The following is a 16,920-nucleotide window of genomic DNA, read 5'->3' on the forward strand; positions in this document are numbered from 1 at the left end:
AGGCAGACGTTGCAGTGAGCCAAGATCATGCCACTGCACTCCAGCCTGAGCGATGGAGCGAGATTTTTGTCTTAAAAAAAAAAAAAATGTATCATTTCCTTAGTGACTTATGTTTTCTTTGGCTCATGGATTATGTGAAAGTGCACCGATGTGCAAGCATTCGGGATATTCCAGTGTCCTTCTGTGACTGCTTCCTGATTTCAGCTTGCTAAGGTCAAAGAACATACTCTCTCTGCTTTCAATCCTTTGATATCTGTTGAACCTGAATTATGGCCCTGATGGGTCTATTTTGGTAAGTGTTTCCTGTCCATCTGAAACATCCTACACTTGTCTGGTGTAACGTTTAAACTGGGCTAATTGTGCTGTTACACGCCAGTATCTCTGTGAACACAGATGCAAGACTCAAATGAATTATTAGCAAACTGAATCCAGTAATACAGGAAAAGAATAGCAGCTTGTGACCAGATGCATTTATTTCTAGGAATTCAAGGTGAATTTAACATTTGAAAACTGCTCAAATCTTCTCTATCCTTATTGAGATTTTGTTTGCTGTTCTGTCAGTTACTGAGAGAGAAGTGTTTTAAACCCCCCAAGTGCAATTGTGGCCTTGTCTCTTTTCTTATTATCATTGGAGACACAGTCCCGCTCGGTCAGCCAGGCTGGAGCGCAGTGGCAGGATCTTGGTTCACTGCAACCTCCATCCCCCACGTTCAAGCAATTCTCCTGCCTCAGCCTCCCAAGTAGCTGGGACTACAGACACGCACCACCACGCCCAGCTAATTTTTGTATTTTTAGTAGAGATGGGGTTTCACGATGTTGGCCAGGATGGTCTCGATCTCTTGACCTCATGATCTGCCCGCCTCGGCCTCCCAAAGTGCTGGGATTACAGGCTTGAGCCACTGCAGCCAGCCAACAATACTTTTTAAAAACAGGCTGATTGTCTCTTTTACTGAAGTGTTTTGTCCATTTTTTTTTTTTTTTTTTTTTTTGAGACGGAGTTTCGCTCTTGTTACCCAGGCTGGAGTGCAATGGCGCGATCTCGGCTCACCGCAACCTCCGCCTCCTGGGTTCAGGCAATTCTCCTGCCTCAGCCTCCTGAGTAGCTGGGATTACAGGCACGCGCCACCATGCCCAGCTAATTTTTTTGTGTTTTTAGTAGAGACAGGGTTTCACCATGTTGCCCAGGATGGTCTCGAACTCTCGACCTCGTGATCCACCCGCCTCGGCCTCCCAAAGGTCCATTTTTAATAATGTAATTACTGACGTGGCTGGTGTAAGGCCGTCGTCTTGATTTTTTTTTTTTTTGTCCTTTATGCTTTTTGTTCTTATCCTTCCTTTCTTGCCTTTTTAAAAAAATATTATTTTTCACGCATTTATTCTCTGATTCTTGCCTTCTTTCAAATTAATCAAGTGTTGTATCAGGCCATTCTATAAAGAAATACCTGAGACTGGATAATTTACAAGAAAAGAGGTTTAAATGGCTCACGGTTCTGCTGTACAGGAAGCATGGTGGCATCAGCTTCTGGGGGGACCTCAGGGAGCTTCCAGTCATGGCGGAAGGCAAAGAGGGAGCAGGTGTCTCACGTGGCAGGAGCAGGAGCAAGAGAGAGGGTCCTGGGGCAGGTCCACGTGGCAGTAGTAGGAGCAGGAGAGAGGGTCCCGGAGCAGGTGCCACATACTCTTAACCGACCAGGTCTTGTGAGGCCTCACCATCACAGGATGGTGCTGAGGGGAGGGAGCCACCAGGCCCCACCTCCATGACTGCAGCCCGCAGGTGAACATGAGCTCTGGCTGAGGACACAGATCCACACTGTACCAAGTATTACTCCGTTTCTTCTCTGCACTGAGCCTGTGAATCATATGACTTTTACTATCTGTGGGCGTCATGCAAGTGACTATGAAAGAGCAAGGACCACACAACAGTTAACTCTCGTCTACCCCCCTCACATGCTAACAGTGCCATATACTGTGGTTCTATTTATGTTTAAAAATCCCCAATATTGTAATTGTTGCTTTAAACTATCGAGACTGTTTTCTATTACTCACATGGTTACCCTTTCCCATGCTTCCTTCTTTTTCTTTTTTTTAAGAGACAGCCTTGCCATGTCACCCAGGCTGGAGTGCAGCAGTGTAACCATGGCTCACAGCAGCCTCCACTTCCTGGGCTCAAACGATCCTCCCACCTCAGCCTCCCAAGTGGCTGGAACTACAGGCATGAGCCACCACGTCCAGCTAATTAAAAAAAAAAATTTATAGGCCAAGTGCAGTGGCTCATGCCTGTAATCCTAGCACTTTGGGAGGCAGAGGCGGGCAAATCACCTGAGGCCAGGAGTTCCAGACCAGCCTGGGCAACATGGCAAAACGTCTCTACTAAAAATACAAAAAATTTAGCCAGAGGTGGTGGCATGCACCTGTAATCCCAGCTTCTCGGGAGGCTGAGGCATGAGAATCACTTGAACCCGGGAGGCAGAGGTTGCAGTGAGCTGGGATCAGACCACTGCACTCCAGCCAGGGCGACAGAGACCGACCCTGTCTCAAAAAATAAACAAAATAAATAAATAAGTATTTTTTTCGTAGAAATGAGATCTTGCTATATTGGTCTCAAACTCCTGGCCTCTTCCCACCTTGGCCTCCCGCCATGCTGGGATCACAGGCGTGGCCCCCGCACGCAGCCCCTCTGGTACTTATCTACTCTTCAGAGCTGCACTCCCATCTCGGATACTTTTTCTTTTGCCTGAGGACTTTTTTCAGTACTTCTTGTCATCTGGCAATGAATCTTCCTGGTTGTTTTTTTTTTTTTTTTGAGACGGAGTTTCGCTCTTGTTACCCAGGCTGGAGTGCAATGGCGCGATCTCGGCTCACCGCAACCTCCGCCTCCTGGGTTCAGGCAATTCTCCTGCCTCAGCCTCCTGAGTAGCTGGGATTACAGGCACGCGCCACCATGCCCAGCTAATTTTTTGTATTTTTAGTAAAGACGGGGTTTCACCTTGTTGACCAGGATGGTCTCGATCTCTCGACCTCGTGATCCACCCGCCTCGGCCTCCCAAAGTGCTGGGATTACAGGCTTGAGCCACCGCGCCCGGCCTTCCTGGTTTTGTTTGTATGACAATATGCTTTATATGCCCTTAAACTGTGATGTTTTTGCTGGGTATGGAGCTTCTCCTTCCAGCACTTCAAAGATGTCATTCCTTGTCTTCTAGTGTCTATCGTTCCTGGGAAAGTCAGAAGCTACACAAGGGAAGTCAGCCATCAGTTCTGTCGTTCTTCTGAAAGTGAAGCATGTTTTCTCTGGCTGCTTTTACGATGCTTCTTTCTGTTTTTCATTTTCGACAGTTTGACTAGAATGTCCCTAGACTGTTTTTTGTTGTTTTATTTTTTGTTTGGTATCCATTCTGCTTAGGGCTCACGGAGCTTCCTAAATCTGTGGGTTGATGTCTTTCATCAGTTTTGGGAACGTCTCAGCTACAACCTCTTTAGCCACTGCTTCTGTTCCATTTCCTATCCCTTCCTCTTCTGGAACTCCAGTTACACATACATTAAACATTGTTACTGTGTTCCACACGTCTCTTTGCTTTTTTCCTCATTCTTATTGAATTTCCTCTAAGCCTTGGCATGAGTATTTTTCAGGGACCAGTTTCCCAGTTTGCTCACTCTACCGTCTATTGTGTCCAGACTGCTTTTAGACTCTGCAAATAATTCTTAATTTCAGATGCTGTATTTTCAGTTCCAAAATTTCCACCTTTTTTTTTTCTTTTAGAAAGTCTTGCTCTGTCATCAAAGCTGGAGTGCAGTGCTGCGATCTCAGCTCACTGCATCCTCTACTTCCCGGGTTCAAGCAATTCTTCTACCTCAGCCTCCCTAGTAACTGGGATCACAGGCACACACCACCACACGCAGCTAATTTTTGTATTTTTAGTATAAATGGTGTTTCACCATGTTGGCCAGGCTGATCTTGAACTGACCTCAAGTGATCTGCTCACTCGGCCTCCCAAAGTGCTGGGATTACAGGTGTGAGCCACCTCACCCAGCCTACTTCTCTTTTATACGTTCAAATTCTCTGGAAAGTCTTCCATATTTTAATCTCTATCCATCATCTCCTCAATTTTCTTGCATATGTTGGTTATAGATAGCTTCAAGTCCCTGCCTTGAGCTGCAGTATCTGTTTTTCCTGGCTGGTTTTAGTCATTTGGCTGCTGTAGTTAACCCACGCCGTAACGTCCTACTAGATGCTAGATGTGGCAAATGAAAGGAGGGTCACACTTAGACTCTGGCATTTCCTCCCAAAGACACTTGAGTTGGTGTTTTATCATAGTGGTTGTTTCACTTCTGTCTCTGCTAAGTAGATGCCAGAGAATTCCTCTGATCCTGTGAAGGCTTCATTTTAGCCTTTGGGGCTGGTCTGACTGTTTTTGGTTTTACTTCTGGGGAATGAGTTGAGGGCAGGAAGCAAGCAAGCTTCAGGACATGGTCCCCGTGGAGTCTCACCTGAAAGCCTGGACATTTCCCAGACCCCTCCACCTTGCCAGGATTTGGTCTCCAGCCTGCACCTTCACGTGCATGACTGCAGAGTGACGCAGCCCCACTCCCAGCGCTGTTCTGCTCCGGTTCTTGCAGCGTTGTTCTCTCTCTCTGTGTGTGTGTGTGTGTGTGTGTGTGTGTCTTAGAGGCTTGGGGTGGGGGGCAGTTGTATGCAGAGTCTGGGGTCCTTCTGTTTCTTGCTTTTTGGGGTTCTACCCCTCAAGTCCTGGCTCCTTTGGCTGCCCCAAGGGACAACCTCTGTACTAGTGGCACAAAAGCACGGCACCTTCCCTCAGGCTCCACTTCCTGCTCCGAGGTTTGGGAAACAGGCCGGCAGCACCACTGGGTGAAGGGCACTTGTCTGAGCTCTCTTCTCTCCAGGATCACAGCGTCATCCCACCTGCACTGGCTCCCCTCCCAGAGAGGTTATGTGTGGGAGTTTCTATTCTTTTTTCAGACAGGGTCTGACTCTGTGGTGTAATCACAGGTCACTGCAGCCTTGACCTCCTGGGCTCAAGCGATCCTCCAGCTCAGCCTCCAGAGTAACTGTAGAGATGAGGCTTCGTCATGTTGCCTGGGCTGGTCTTGAACTCTTAAGCTCAGGTGATCCACCTTCCTCAGCTTCCTAAAGAGTTGGGATCAAAAGCATGTGCCACTGCGCCCAGCCTGAAGTCTTAATTTCTACATACACACACACACACACACACACACACACACACACACACTCTTGTTGTAATGACTGGTACCCACCCCAGTCTGTTAGGCCACCCGCTTGCATTCTGTGAAAATGGTAAATAGGCCAAGAAACCCAAAATGAATTTTTTTTTTTTTGAGACTGAATTTCGCTCTTGTTGCCCAGACTGGAGTGCGATGGTGCAATCTCAGCTCACCACAACCTCTGCCTCCTGGGTTCAAGCGACTTTCCTGTCTCAGCCTCCCGAGTAGCTGGGATTACAGACATGCACCACCACACCCAGCGAATTTTGTAGTTTCAGTAGAGACAGGGTTTCTCCATGTGGGCCAGGGTGGTCTTGAACTCCTGACCTCAGGTGATCCGCCTGCCTCAGCCTCCCAAAGTGCTGGGATTACAGGCGTGAGCCACTGCACCTGGCCCAGCATGAATTCTGTAAACATGAATCAAGTTTTGTGGCAGTAAAAGGGACCTAAAGAAAGAACCAAGCTTTTATTATTGAAATTCTCTTTTAAAGAAAGACTAATGTTACTTGGTACATTTTTAAAAATATCTTTTAAGTCAACCTCTGAGCAGTATTATTTCAAAGTGAACAAAATATGACATGGAATATTTAAATGAATTTGCTGCAAATTTCTTTGTGTGTTGGTTGCTTTTGTTTTTTGAGACAAGGTTATACTCTGCTGCCCAGCTGGAGCGCAGGGGTGTAATCACTGCTCACTGCAGCCTTGACCTCCGTGCTCAAGCGATCCTCCCTCCTCCGCTCCTGAGTACCTGGGACAACACATGTGCACCACCATGCTCAGCTCATGTTTACATTTTTTGTAGAGCAGGGTCTCCCTATGTTGCCCAGGCTGGTCTTGAACTCTTACGTTTAAGCTTCTCCTGCCACAACCTCCCCAAAGTATTGGGATTACAGGCATGAGCCACTGCGCTCTGTCTGAAAACTCCACATGCTGAGTGAATGTCTGTGTAGTTTCAGGGGAGGAATGTTAGAAGTGCGGATAAAGTCGTACTGCTGTCCACTCTACAAATGTTCTCACCGTGCTTATCACTTCACTCCCCACCCCGTCCCTTTACTATCTACCACAAACATATTTTTTTTACGTTCTATGGCATGTGTCTACAATTTTTAAATTGTTTTTAAAAAGTTAACCAAACTCTGCCGGCCACAGTGGCTCATGCCCATAATCCCAGCACTTTGGGAGGCTGAGGTGAGCAGATAATGAGGTCAGGATTTCAAGACCAGCTTGACCAACATGGTGAATGAAATCCCATCTCTACTAAAAATACAAAACTTAGCCGGGCATGGTGGTGGGCTCCCGTAATCCCAGCTACTCGGGAGGCTGAGGCAGGAGAATCGCTTGAACCTGGGAGGAGGAGGTTGCAGTGAGCTGAGATCACGCCACTGCACTCCAGCCTAGGCAACAAAGCGAGACTCCATCTTAGAAAAAAAAAAGTAAAAAAAAAAAAGTTAACCAAACTCTTATCACAATGGTTCAGAGAGAATCTCTACAACCTCCTTATCAATCTCCCAAGACAACTCTCTCCCTGCTGGGTCCACCTGCTAACCACACTGGAGAGCAAAAGGCCAAGTGGCCATGTGGCCTCTGATGTCTCTGCTTCAGCAGCACCAGGGTGTGCCCTGTCCGTGAGCACAGAGACCACGTGTGACTAATCTCACGGTCAGACGCCGCCCATTTCTCCTGTCACATGCCCAGGTTGAGACATACAGTCTCAGGCCCAAGAGCTGAGAGATCCTTTTTCTTTTTTTGAGATGGAGTCTCACTCTGTCACAATCTCAGCCAACTGTACACTCCGCCTCCTGGGCTCAAGCAATTCTCCTGCCTCAGCCTCCCGAGTAGGTGGGACTACAGGCAAACGTCACCACGCCCAGCTAATTTTTGTATTTTTAATAGAGACGGGGTTTCACCATGCTGGCCAGGCTGGTCTTGAACTCCTGACCTCAGGTGATCTGCCTGCCATGGCCGGCCAACATTCGGGGATTACAGGTGTGAGCCACTGTGCCCAGCAAAGAGATGGCATTTTGACCAGCTAAATCAGAAAAGCTTCATTTTCTCTGCAACTGACATTAAAACCCCAGCAGGAATTTGCATGAAGCAGCATCTGGCAGCTCCGAAGGTTTGGCCTATCTGTCTCACAGACACCGGCAGGGTGTCGTCACCTTTGGGAAAATGCCCCAATCCTTGCCAGAAATCCCATCTTCAAAAACTCATCTCAGGAACATACATATTTGAGCAGCTCGGAAGGCTCCCGCAGACGAGATGGGCTGCAGTAAAGGTGGGGACCATCTGGAAGGGGGACGGGCTGCTGGGCAGATTGCAGGACGCGTCTCTGGCCTGGAAGTGGGCTCCCCCAAGACACCACCTTTCCGGCCACATGGCGCTTCTGGTTATTCCAGAATCTGGAAAGGGGATTCCAGAAACAGGTTTTGGGGAATTATTCCAGAACCTGTTTCCCTCCTGGGGCTCCTGCTGCTTGGCCAAGGTGAGACCTTGCCCCGGGTCCCTGGAGCCCACCAAGTCCATCGCCGCCTGCTCTGAGAAGAAAGCTGACACTGAACCTCACGCGTCCATCAAGGATGGGCGGTGGCACGCATGGGGTGCTCTTTCGGAAAAGAAGCACCTTCCTGTGATTCCATGCCAACATGTGGAATGCCGCACGCCTGCCAGGTGCACACCGCCCAGATGCCATGGCAGGCTTTGTCCTTGGAGCCTTTCTAGAAAGTAGCTGGGTGGGAGCTCCAGGGCTCCATTTCCCACAGTTGGGGACATGTTTTCCTGCCCCAGAAAGCCCCATCCCCAGACCTTGGCAATCCCATGGATACTGGTCACCAGGCAGAAGCTGGAGGTCCCCTTGCCCCACCTGCCCGGCAGCTGGGCACGGAGACACCTTCACCTGGCAGCGGCCGACAAAGGACTGGAGAACTGACCACAGAAAGGCACGCACTGGCTCCCGTCACAGGTCTCCGAGGACGCCCCTCACCGACGCAGCTGTGCAGCTGCCCAGTTTCCCGCTCTACTCCCACACACTTCCCGAGTTCTTGCGCCTGGGCGGGCTGCACCGAGCCAGCCACCGGGACCCGGACACCAAAGCCCTGGCCGCAGCATCGAGGCAAACGCTGACTCCAGCACACGGACCGGGGGCACCGCCGTTCTGTCCCGGGCCACTTCAAGCAGGGGAGATGCCTTTGCTTCTGGGGGTCACTTTCTTCATGGGGCTCCTTAGCTGGCCTCAGGGCAAAGCTGTCAGTGCCCACAGAGCTCCAGGTGAGGCCAAGCCATCCCGGCAGTGGCTGCCCCCAGGGCTGGGCAAGTCCATCCAGGCCTGGGCTGGAAGAAGACTCCTCGAGCGTCCTGGACAGGCCACAGGCCCTGCAGAAACCCACCCTCGTGCCAGCAGGAGCCAGCTCCGGAAGAGGACTGCTCCACCCAGGTCTCCACGCCACGATAGGTGTCGATCTGGAAGCAGAGACAGACACGTTATGGACGTCAGCGTGGGATAAACTCAGCCAAGACTTCTAGGGTGGACGCTCCGCCGCCCTTACTCACCTGGGACGCTGTCCAATCGCTACAAAGACAGCCTGTCAACAGCCATCTGGAAAGGAAGCCTGTGATTAATTCTCAATGAACAGACACCCAAAAAAATGTGCACTAACAAAACATTAACACCCCCACCAAAACTACCCTGTGAGAGATGACTCGTGTGGAACAGCAATTAATTTTAAAATTCAAAATACGTGGGTGAGGCCAGGCACAGGGCTCATGCCTGTAATCCCAGCACGTTGGGAGGCTGAAGCAGGCAGATCACCTGAGGTCATGAGTTCAAGACCAGCCTGGCCAACATGGTGAAACCCCATCTCTACTGAAAATACAAAATTAGCCAGGTATTGGTGGTGTGCCTGACGGGACGCCCTATCCTGTAATCCCAGCTACTCGGGAGGCTGAGGCACGAGAACTGCTTGAACCCGGGAGGCAGGGTTTGCAATGAGCTGAGATCACGCCACTGTACTCCAGTCTGAGTGACAGAGTCAGAACCCATCTCAAAAAAAAAAGTGGTTGAGATCTTGTTAAAGAATTTTTTTTCTCCAGGGAGGCAAACACACCCCACAGCCCTTTCTTTCTAGAAAAGACCCTGCAGCTTCAGGCACAAGAAGGAGAATGCCGTCTGTTGCTGCACCGCGTGGCTCGGGCCGGGGCAGTGGCTGAGTAGGGCTTGGCTAGAAACATGCAGTGACCAGGCCTGGAAGGGACCAACCGCCATCACTGAGTTCTAGGAACTGGTGTTTCCAACCTACTGTGATACAAATCAAATGTCTTTACACTAGGGACAAATAATTTCTCAAGATATAAAAACCAATTCCACTTCATACAGCCTATTGCTGTGGGAGTGGAACAGTAACTGTTGAAAAGCTAATAGCTCTGTTGACCTCAAATGGGTTTTCTGTGTACCTGGTTGAGTTGAGGGTGGGAGAGGAGGGCACCTCCTCAGAGATGCCGGGCTCACTGGGACGTGGTGACATGTACATGGGTATCAGGGACACCACACCCCGAGTGTCTGGCCCAGCTGCCCCAGACAAGGTTGGCCACCCTGGTATCCTTACCTGAGCTGGAGGAGGCAGCGCCGGCTCCCTGGGCTGGGCCTAGTGGTTCCCCAGAGCCCATCCTGTGGCTCTGAGGATGGAGGGTGGAGGGGCTTCTGCTCTGCCATCAGTGACCCTCACAAGGGACCCAGGCCCTGGGAACACAGGAAAGGAGTCTCACCCATGGGAACGTGCACCAGCTGCTGGGTTCTAGAGAGTTCCAGAAGCACCGACAATCTTCCCGGTATGCAGCACGTGCCCGGTGATGACCGAAGGTCTCGCTGGAGGTGGGTGTTTGCTTTGATCAGCTGGCCAACCCCAAACGCCTGGGGTCTCCACCAGTGACGTGTCCAGGGTGGGTCTCTCTCCTGGGAGCCAGGTGATTCCAACAGAGGGTTCTGGCGGAGGAGGTCGGGGTGTGAACACTCTGGACTAGAGAAGCACTCTCCGGAGCATGAACACTTCGGACTGGAGAAGCTCTCCGGACGGGAACGCCTCTGGCCTGGAGAAACGCCCTCCGGAGCCTGAACACTGGGCTGGAGAAGCTCTCCGGACGGGAACGCCACGGTGGCCCGGACTGCCTGAAACAGCAGTGACATTTCCACCAAAAGCCCTTTGGTCGGAAACTCGATCCAGAATCAAGTGAAAGTTCTCGGCTCACCCTTTACCACCGGGAAACAGTCTTTAAACCACGATCAAAACGAAGACAAGCCATGAGACTGTTCTCCACAAAACACCTCCCGACGCCTGGGCCTGGCCGTACCCATGGCCCCACGGCCCTTCACCAGGAGCCAGCTGGCCGGAAGCCGTCCCTCCGGGACAGGACCGCAGGGAGCTGGATGACCTTCGCGGAGGTGGGACGGCGGCGCCATGGCCGTCCCGAGAATCCTTGGCGCTTCTGAACAGAGGGAGGCAGGTTACAGGGCCAGGCTCCAGAGGGCCTGGGTTCGTCTGCTGTGGGGGTGACAACCTCCCCGGCGCTGTGCAGACGCCTCAAGGCCCCGGGGGTCAGGTCCGTGCCACCACAGCACAACTTGTGGGCAGCCACGTTCGGAGCCTGAACGACACTTTTCACGTCCCTACTGAGTGGACAAGGACCGTGGGCGGGGAGGAGGCTGCCTACTGCGGGAAAAGGGTGGGATGAACAGTGACGTGAAGCAGAACTGAGTGAGAAGCGCGGCCAGTCCTCTGACGGGGACATCCGAGACTCACGGTCTCGTAACGAAACTGTCATCTGTTTAACAGCCATGCCGAGCCTACTGGTCCTACAAATCCAAGGAAACTAGTTCAGTTCTTCTAGAGTGTTCCAGAACCACCCCTTGCTCCTCCGTGATGCTGGCCTGCTGCCTGCATATTTAACGGTCCTCTGAACTCAGAACCTGCGACTATCATCCCATTCCATCCCATTCTTAGGCAAGATTGCCACGCCTGTCCCGTGTTGTAAAATCACAGCCACATTCACTGCCAGGAGAATGGGGCAGGAGCTGGCATCCCCATCCTGGCGCCCCGCACCGCAAAGCTGCCATCGACACACAGCGAGGATGGACCAGGCCACTGGGGGATATGCTCGATGGGACACTGGAGACTCGCTAACAAGAGCCTCGGCCCCCGAAAAGCTCGTCGCAGCCAGCGCACGGAGGAGGTCACAGGTCAAGACGCCGCCCAGCCCGGCACGGCAGCCAGGTCCCAAGACCCTCCCAGGGGTGCCTGAGTGGAAGGTGCGTGCCCTGTGCTCTGAGGGCAGGGAATGGGGCCCTCACCCGGCCGAGGCTGCTCATCTGTCCTCTCTTCCGTCGGGGAGCAGAGGAGAGGGGCGGGCGGCACCTGGGCTCAGGGAGCATTTCTGGAGCTACAGGATGGGGGTCACCCGCAAGCCACAGGGAGCTGCACCCCCGGCCGACCCCAGTCACCCCCACATCCAACAATGAGAAGACACAGCACCCACGGTGTCCACGCACCTGCAGAAAGCGTTGAGGGGAGGGGTGAGACGCGGTGCCCAGCCTGGTGTTCCTGCATGTTGTTGAGAGAGCAAAACGCTTCTGATCAGCAGACCGCGCCAGACACCGGCACTCCGCTCTGTCCCCCGTCAGTGTCCACCCAGGTACCAGCGAGCGGGGTGGCGTGACTAACGCTGAGGACCTCCCTGGAGCCAGCGATGCCCCCACGCAGCCCCGCGGCAGCCCTCCCAGAGGGAAGCCACGACTCCACCTCCAAATCACACCGAGCGGCTTCGGCGACGCCTCCCCGGGCACAGGTGCCGGCGTCCCGGGTTACTTCTCAACAGATTCCTTGCGGCCACCGTCAGGGACAACCACGGAACTTTGGGAAATCCAGGTATTTCCTGAGCTTTTCCATCATTCACTTCAGTGCAAGCCACAGACAGGCGGGGCCGCTCAGGATGCCAGAAAACGATGTTTTGACGTAACACGTCCCCCTCCAAGGGCTGCGGTCTCTGTCACCCAGTCCACAGCCTGACCAGCAAAGGATGCTGACAACTTCTAAACCACATTTACAGAAAACAAAAGGGCAAGTTTTTTTTTTTTTTTTTTTTTTTTTGGACTGAGTTTTACTCTTGTCGCCCAGGCTGGAGTGCAGTGGCACAACCTCGGCTCACTGCAACCTCCTCCTCCAGGTTCAAGCAATTTTCCTGCCTCGGCCTCCCAAGTAGCTGGGATTAGAAGTGCTGGCCACCAAGCCCGGGTAATTTTTTTATTTTTAGTAAAGATGGGGTTTCATGTTGGCCAGGCTGGTCTCAAACTCTTGACGTCAGGTGATCCACCTGCTTCAGCCTCCCAAAGTGCTGGGATTACAGGTGTGAGCCACCATGCCTGGCCCAGAAGGGCAAATTCTTACAAGAGAAGTGGAAAATTTAGAATATTAAAAGTGAGGCTGTAACATAAGAGAAATAACAGAAGACTCAGCAACCAGCTTCACCTGGAATTAGTCACAGATATACTAAAATTTGAGATGGGGCCTGGTACAGTGGCTCACGTCTGTCATCCCAGCACTTTGGGAGGCCGAGGGGGGCGGATCACCTGAGGTCAGGAGTTGGAGATCAGCCTGGCCAACATGGTGAAACCCCACCTCTACTAAAAATATAAAAATTAGTGGGCTGTGGGAGCACACACCTGTAGTCCCAGCTACTTGGGAGGCTGAGGCAGGAAAACTGCTGGAGTCTGGGAGGCGGAGGCTGCCGTGAGCCGAGATCACGCCTCTGCGCTCCCGCCTGGGGAAGACAGCAAGACTCTGTCTGTCAAAAAAGCAAACAAAAAACCCAAAAACATACAACCCCAGGAGTGCCGACTGTGCCCTTACTCCACCTTCAGGATTTAGGGCACACTCAAAATGCAGAGGACACAGCATTCTCCGTGCAGGGAGGGGCCCTGGGAATAAGCCAGAACCACGCAAGGCCCCAGCCCCAAGGCCACCCTGCCCGAAAGGGGCCCCAGAACAGAGAAGCCCAGAGGAGGAAGGGGGAAAACTGCCAGGGCCACCAAGTGGGGTGTGTGCTCCCCAAGGTCAGACGCTGGCACCAGGTCCCTCTGCTTGGCCGCCACAGTGAAATCCATGTCTCCCAGCAAGCTGTGCCCTCTGACCCATCGGCTGCACAGGCAGACCCCCAAAGGCTTCCTGGACAGAGCCACACCACGGGAAGCTGTTGGGCGCAGACACAGCAGAAGAAGCACAGACACATCCTTTCCCCTCAGTCCAATGGCATTTCTTTTTTTTTTTTTGAGACAGGGTCTTGCTCTGTTGCCCAGGCTAGAGGGCAGTGGTGCGATCACGGCTCACTGCAGCCTTAACCTCCCAGGCTCAAGCGACCCTCCCACCTCAGCCTCCGGAGAAGCCGGGACTATGGGCACACATGTCATCATGCTCGGCTAATTTCTGGTAGGGACGGGGTGTCACCACATTGCCCAGGCCCCCAGAGTAATGCTTAATGACCAAGACGAACCAGCCAGACCTGGGCGCTGCGAAGGAGCCGCGTGTGTGGAGGGTCCCTGCCCTGAAGGAGCCTCAACGACCATCTGAGAGCACCCAGAGGAAACAGAAAGCGCCCACACCCTTAGGTGAAAGGCGATGGAGGGGAGGGACGGAAGGAGGCCTGGGGCTCCCCCTTCGACCACACCCACCGGCGCGCACCCAGCCTGTCCCTCCTGACGCCCACAAAACGTGCCCCGAGGTCCCTCTGGCCGGCGGCTGCAGGAAGCCCATGTGCCCAGCCTCTGCCTCCTGAAAAGGCCCAGGAGTTTGGTCAGATCCAACCATTTCTGCCGACAAGCACACTGCTGCATTTGAGAAGGGACGGGGCCGACACTTTGAAGCATCAATCACCCACACTCTGCCCGCACCATGCTCCATGTTTTAGAAACGCTCTTTTGTTTGAATTCACAACAGCTGTGTGACTGAGCGCCCGTGCCCCGTTTTTCAGACGTGGAACGTGAGGCCACAGGACGCCCGTGAAGCCCAGCGCCCACAGCGCGTGCCGCCTGTCCCAGCTCGGCCCAGGCCTCCCTCCCAGGGCCAAAGCCCTCCAACCCCACGGCTGGCCACGGAGCACGCAGAAGGAAGGACGGTGAACGCTGCCTTCCACGCGTGTCCTCATCAGCCACACAGGTCCGGTCGGTACTTGAACCAACGCGAAAACACGAAAATATTTCAGTGCTCGTGAAAACCAACTTGTAAAATTACCGCAGAGCAGCGTCAAGAATCAGATACTCGGTATCTAAGGGTGGTGGCGATTAAAAAAAAAAAAAAAATCAGATTCACTTCCCAAACCCCAGCACCAGGGGCAGCCGGCGCGTTCCTGACTTCTCTCAATACTCGGGAAACCAGGTGTCCACACCGCTCGCAACGCACCCAGGGACACAGCCCTGGAGCTCCACGCCCCGAACCCGGGGCCTCCTACCCTGGAGAGAAACGGGGCTTCACTCACCCTCACGCCTCACTCACCCTCACCCCCACTCACCCCCACCCCTCACTCACCCTCACCCCCCACTCACCCCCACCCCCCATACACCCCACCCCCCACTCACCCCCACCCCCACTCAGCCCCACCCCTCACTCACCCCCACCCCTCACTCACCCTCACCCCTCACTCACCCCACCCCTCACTCACCCCCACCCCTCACTCACCCTCACCCCCCACTCACCCTCACCCCCTCACTCACCCTCACCCCCCACTCACCCTCACCCTTCACTCACCCTCACCCCCCCACTCACCCTCACCCCCTCACTCACCCTCACCCCCTAACTCACCCTCACCCCCCACTCACCCTCACCCCTCACTCACCCTCACCCCCCACTCACCCTCACCCCCCACTCACCCTCACCCCTCACTCACCCTCACCCCCACTCACCCTCACCCCTCACTCACCCTCACCCCCTCACTCACCCTCACCCCCTCTCACCCTCACCCCCCACTCACCCTCACCCCTCACTCACCCTCACCCCCCACTCACCCTCACCCCTCACTCACCCTCACCCCTCACTCACCCTCACCCCCACTCACCCTCACCCCTCACTCACCCTCACCCCCACTCACCCTCACCCCCTCACTCACCCTCACCCCCTCACTCAGTCTCACCCACACACTGAGTGCAGTGCCAGGTTCACCCAGGGGCCCATGTGAGTGCGGGAACAGAAGGCAGCTGGCTGGGGCTGGCTGGGGTGAGTTTGTTTTTGTTTTTTTAACTCTGAAAGCTAAAGGCACCCCCCCAGCTCCATCTCACCACGAAGTCAATAAGTCTGGGGTGAGCCCGAAACGGCAGTGGCAGAACCTTTGGCCATATCTTGGTGGGTACATAAACACTTGGGTTCAGCTGGGGACATTTATGCCCCCCGCCCCATCTCCCTTCCACTGCCCCCACCCCATCTCCCTTCCACCGCCCCCCATCTCCCTTCCACCGCCCCCCGCCCCATCTCCCTTCCACCGCCCCCGCCCCATCTCCCTTCCACCGCCCCCCCATCTCCCTTCCACCGCCCCCCGCCCCATCTCCCTTCCACCGCCCCCCATCTCCCTTCCACCGCCCCCCCATCTCCCTTCCACCGCCCCCCATCTCCCTTCCACCGCCCCCCGCCCCATCTCCCTTCCACCGCCCCCCATCTCCCTTCCACCGCCCCCATCTCCCTTCCACCGCCCCCCCATCTCCCTTCCACAGCCCCCCGCCCCATCTCCCTTCCACCGCCCCCCCATCTCCCTTCCACAGCCCCCCGCCCCATCTCCCTTCCACCGCCCCCCATCTCCCTTCCACCGCCCCCCGCCCCATCTCCCTTCCACCGCCCCCCATCTCCCTTCCACCGCCCCCCCATCTCCCTTCCACAGCCCCCCGCCCCATCTCCCTTCCACCGCCCCCCCATCTCCCTTCCACAGCCCCCCGCCCCATCTCCCTTCCACCGCCCCCATCTCCCTTCCACCACCCCCCCATCTCCCTTCCACTGCCCCCCGCCCCATCTCCCTTCCACCGCGCCCCATCTCCCTTCCACCGCCCCCCGCCCCATCTCCCTTCCACCGCCCCCATCTCCCTTCCACCGCCCCCCCATCTCCCTTCCACTGCCCCCCGCCCCATCTCCCTTCCACCGCCCCCCATCTCCCTTCCACCGCCCCCCCATCTCCCTTCCACCGCCCCCCCGCCCCCCGCCCCCGTCTCCCTTGCACCAGACGCATCTCCGCACGGAGGCGACAGAGTGGCCAGCAGGGGGCACCCGAGCCCGTCCCTGGAGCACAAAGACCCCCGATCCTGCACGGAGCCTGCTGCCACCCAGAGCAGGGTTGTGGGGGACAGGCTCCCGTTTCCAGGTCTGTTAACTCCACGTGTACGTATTCAGCCCAACGCCTCGGGTGAGAGACACTCCACCAAGCACTCAGCTGTTCCCCTGCCTGCCACCCTCACAGCCACGTCCATTCTCTCCTCACTCCACAACCAACTCCCCATGGACCCCAGAGTCCCGTCCAGGCTGTGACACGCCCCCCACCTCCCGAAACAGGGAGGCCAGGAGCCGGCCAAGCAGCAGGGACAGACCCTCAGCCTTGTCTCATCGCGGGGACTCCCAACTCTCGGCCTTCACACCCACAGGAGACCAGGCGGCCCCCAGGGCCTGCACTTAC

General features: G+C 54.7%; 1 protein-coding gene and 1 long non-coding RNA gene across 6 annotated transcripts in view; both read right to left on the reverse strand.

Moving 5' to 3' along the window:
* The window catches only part of ZBTB46 (zinc finger and BTB domain containing 46), a 90,241-nt gene that overhangs the window by 18,114 nt on the left and 55,207 nt on the right, over nucleotides 1-16,920 (reverse strand). The gene's annotated exons all lie outside the window — the stretch shown is intronic.
* On the reverse strand, nucleotides 945-14,765 carry LOC141585728 (uncharacterized). The gene is made up of 3 exons (XR_012519392.1): nucleotides 9,994-14,765; nucleotides 8,782-8,827; nucleotides 945-8,691 (listed from the first exon to the last, which is right to left on the reverse strand). It is a non-coding gene; the product is annotated as an uncharacterized LOC141585728 (long non-coding RNA).

This window comes from Saimiri boliviensis, chromosome 9 (genome assembly GCF_048565385.1).
Source record: "Saimiri boliviensis isolate mSaiBol1 chromosome 9, mSaiBol1.pri, whole genome shotgun sequence".
NCBI classification, from domain to species: Eukaryota; Metazoa; Chordata; class Mammalia; order Primates; family Cebidae; genus Saimiri; species Saimiri boliviensis.